The following is a 5000-nucleotide window of genomic DNA, read 5'->3' as shown; positions in this document are numbered from 1 at the left end:
TTTCAAAGGCATGTTTCCAGTCATATTTGGGGTTTGTTTTGAGTTGCTCCACTAAAACAATTCTATTTTGGTCAAACCATTTTTTTATATAGATACCAACATTAACACTTTTGTGATTATTACTTGTATATATGGTTTTCAACGTTGTTGAGAAGCACAGTATTGTTACCGATCGTTACTCTTAAACAAAGAATATTTTTGACAGGTACATAAATTCTAAAAAGACATTTATAACCTATGAACTAAGACCTATTCATTAGTATAACATATAAAGGCAAATTGATTTACTCGTTGCTCAGGATTTCATTTGGTTTAAAAAGATTCAAAATGATTTTTTTGATATCTAACTTCGAATGAAGTTTTACTTTGCACTCTGAACTGAAATATAAGTGGTTTCAATTGTTCGTTCCTCATAGTTTCATAAATTTATGCTCACTTAAATCAAACTGAAGTGTGAATGAGGCTGTAGATGTCTGGATAGACAGCACAGTATATAAGTGATATACCAGAGTATGATCTTCCTAATCGGGTAGTTGAATCAGTAGAACTTCAAAAGTTCAAAGTTGGAGCAAATGTTTTTATGTTGACCAGGCTGACATGAGTCTTTTTATTGTTTATATATGACATATCTGTTTTTTGACGTTGTTACTGTTTTTAGAATGATATATTGTTAATTTATTCTCATCATTTATCTATTTCCTTATTTTCTTTCCTCACTGGGCTATTTTTCCCTGTTCGAGCCCTTGGGCTTATAGCATCTTGCTTTTCCAACTAGGGTTGTAGCTTGGCTAATAATAATAATAATAATAATAATAATAATAATAATAATAATTACTACCCCCGGAGCGAATATCCCGAAAGATATCGTGTATATAACCGGGACATGTTTAAAACAACAACGGCTATCCTTCCCCGAATAGAGTTAACCTTGTCTAGAAGGATATTGGATAGGATTGGATACGTGGGAGAGCCGTTAAAACCCCCATACTGGTGTGTTACTGTAAATAAACATACGCTGGTTCGCCAGGCCTTCTTCGCAACGCCATCTTGATTACTTGTTTTTGTAGTTTCTCCTTGATTTGCCAATCTTTTTGTGATTTTTGACCATAGATGCTTTTGCTTCACCGTTTAGGTTGAGTACTGATTCTTTATTCTGGAAGAGAATTTCTCATCGATAATCTGATATATAGTACACACTAGTTTAAAGGTCCAAAGTGTCTGGTGGCAACAGGGTGGCATTAACAGCATTTAATCAATAAATTACGTATCTTTTAAAAATTTATTCTTATAAAATCCTAATGACAAAACCTTTGTCAGAAACACTAAGGCAAAGAAACTTATATGCAGTTTATGAATATTAAATTAGACCTTAGAATCTTAAACGAATGCATAGCTCAGTTGCGTAGTTTAAAAGGGAACCGGGGGCTGGGTGGGCTTCATCCGAAACCCAAGGTGGGGGGGGGGGGGGGGCAGCCTGATAAAGTTTGGTAGCCCATAAGCTATTGTGTAATTGTACAATAGGCAAAACGCTATAGTCTCAATTATAATTAAAGACCCCACGGTAAAATAGCACTGTAAATAGAATTAGCAGATAATCCACGAAATGGTATCTTATCATCTCTATTATTATTATTATTATTATTATTATTATTATTATTATTATTATTGGTGTTGTTATTAATATTATTACTAGCTAAACTACAACCCTAGTTGGAAAAGCAGGATGCCATAAAACCAAGGGCTCCAACAGGAAAAAACAGCCCAGTGAGGAGAGGATACAGGAAATAGATAAATTACATGAGAAGTAATGAAAAATTGAAATAAAATACCGGGGATTTTAAGATTTTGGATTATGCATATTCATTTTTTTTGGGGGGGGGGGGAAGACTTAGAAGGGCTTCCTAAAAACTATTTTATATTTGGAAACAAAGGATTGAAAAAAAGATAATCCTTGTAAGCCTTAATTAATTACATATCAAGTTTTGTAACTAGGTGGCATTAAATTTATTTTTGTTCTGAAATGTTTTGTATTTTGAATGTCAAACCATTTTCAGAATCTCTCTCTCTCTCTCTCTCTCTCTCTCTCTCTCTCTCTCTCTCTCTCTCTCTTACACACACTTTCTCGCTCTCTCTTACACACACACTTTCTCTCTCTCTCTCTCTCTCTCTCTCTCTCTCTCTTACACACACTAATCTTTTTCCCTCCCATCTTACACACACTCTCTCTCTCTCTCTCTCTCTCTCTCTCTCTCTCTCTCTCTCTCTCTCTCTCTCTCTCTCTGAATCAGACTCATTTTACTTCTGAGCGGCAACCCATTAAATAACGTTTGCCGGTGAAAAATCTCTTTCCTATCTGAATATCATTACAATACGAACCATAAACACAACATTGTTATAACACAAACCAATTAAAGTCAAACAAACCTTATTTATTTATTGTAACGAATTTGTGAAACCCGTGAGCATTTACAGAAATCCTTCATTTCTTTCACCGAGTTTGGAAAGACCCTTCTGCGAAATTCATTTTTTTTTTTTTTTTTTTTTTTGCACGGATTAGCAAAAGAGGGAAGACCGTGACCTCCCAACCTAATTAATCCTTTCACAAAAGGAATGAGATTCTTTAAGTTGCATTAAAGGCAGATTTTTGGGAACCCCTTCACTCTTCTTCGATTTCGTAATGGTTTTAGTTGAATCCATCTCCAACTTTTCCTTTGGGTATTTTCTTCTGACTGTTGGAATGGTTTACACATTGCCTTTATATATAGTTATATATACTTGTAGACACACATATATATACATATATATATGTATATGTATAATTATATATATATATATATATATATACTTATACATATCTAAATATATTTATGAATATATATATATATATATATATATGTATACATATACATATATATATATATATATATATATATATATATATATATATATATATAAGTATATATATATATATATATATATATATATATATATATATATATATACTTATACATATCTGAATATATTTATATATATACATATATATAGATTTAATATATATATTTATATAAATATATATATATAAATGTATATATAGATTTAATATATATATATATATATATATATATAAAATATCGATATATGTATATGTATATATAAACATATGTATGTATATATATGTATGTATATATATATATATATATATATATATATATATATATATATATATATATATACACACACACACACAAACTGTTATTCATATGAAGTAAGAGAAACAACATTTGGTTGAACAAAATTCACCATAGAATTAAAGGATTATTTTGGATTAAGATTTAATTTCCGTATCAGCTGCTCCACGATGATAAATGATTTTATACATCTCGCAATTGTTTCTGGTGGTGCACTGAGCCATCTGCCATATCTTATTCAGCTAACACATAAGTGGTGTGATTGATAGCATCCTCTCTTGCTAGCTGAGCGGACCCAGGTTTCAATCATGGATAAGTGCATGGTAGTTTAAGGGACGCTCATGAATGGCAGAGGCAAGAAACAGTGAGTGACAAATCTCTATTATTATTATTATTATTATTATTATTATTATTATTATTATTATTATTAATTGCTAAGCTACAACCCTAGTTGGAAAAGCAGGATGCTATAAGCCCAGGGGCTCCATCAGGGAAAATAGCCCAGTGAGGAAAGGAAACAAGGAAAAATAAAATATTTAAAGAAGAGCAACAACATTAAAACAAATACCTCCTATATAAACTATAAAAACTTTAACAAAATGAAGAGGAAGAGAAATAAGATAGAATAGTGTGCCCGACTGTACCCTCAAGCAAGAGAACTCTAACCCAAGACTGTGGAAGGCCATGGTACAGAGGCTATGGCAACGTCTTAGAGACTGGCCATATATACATATGATATAGATATATATAATCAGTGCCCAAGCCTCCTGAAATGATAAGCTTTTTGGAAATTATCATGTAGGCCCGACTGGCCATGTAATCTACGTCCAAAGATATTTAAACTGTCATCTTATAACTCTTCCTATCATAGTGATTTGTGGTTTGTGGTAAAAAAAAAAAATACGGCTAAATGTTTAGATGGATATGCACACACACATACACACACCCATACAGATTCAACCCTTCCCACCCATTCCCCCTTTCCTAACTACAACACTGCAGTAGTGGTTTCGGAGTGTACCTCTCGATGCGCTCACTCTCACCACTCTCCCCCTACCAAGGTATGCCACTCAGCGTGACCGGAAATAAATGAATATATACTGTATATTATCTATCTATCTATTCTTACGAAGCTGGTCAAGTGTAGAGTAAATAATTTATTAATGTATTTTATCCATATATTTCATTTGTGTATTTGAGGTGAATAGCCAGCTCCTAAGGTAAGTTCCTCTTATGTAGGTATAAGTTTGGTATGTAAATTATGTAAGACTTTGGTCGTTAATTTTATTGTATGCTTCATTCAAGTCAGTATATGTAAACTTAAGTTATTTTTAAGAATTAACTTTTTATTTCACTTATTTTGTTACAAAGTTTTACGTAAGCTGTTTAAGAGTGCTATATGATCCATACGAGATATAAACGAGGGCTTATGTAATTTTCTTTTATATTTTTATAAGGTATTAAGTCATGTTTGTTAGAAAATACGCAATTCTTATATTAGCCACGTGTTTTGGAAGGTTTTTGAAAACAGCAGCGTAAGTTTTTATCTTTTTTATTTCTGAGAACGGTAGGTGAGCGGAGCAGCTGAGAGAGAGAATTGCTTGAAAGCAAGGTTCATCCCCCTGAATTTTCTTATCTAGTTGGTATCTTTGCCGTTACTAGGAGCCTGCCCTCAAGGCACGAGAATAATTTATTTAGTATATTCCAGAAGTAACTAAGTCATATATATGTGCCCCTAGGGATGCATAGGGCAGAAGAGAACCAGCCTGTCCTATAAATGAGCCAAAGTACATCCTTCTCTCTCTAAGTGCC

Source organism: Palaemon carinicauda, chromosome 2 (assembly GCF_036898095.1).
Source record: "Palaemon carinicauda isolate YSFRI2023 chromosome 2, ASM3689809v2, whole genome shotgun sequence".
Taxonomy (NCBI): Eukaryota; Metazoa; Arthropoda; class Malacostraca; order Decapoda; family Palaemonidae; genus Palaemon; species Palaemon carinicauda.
Note: the sequence above shows the minus strand (reverse complement) of the source record.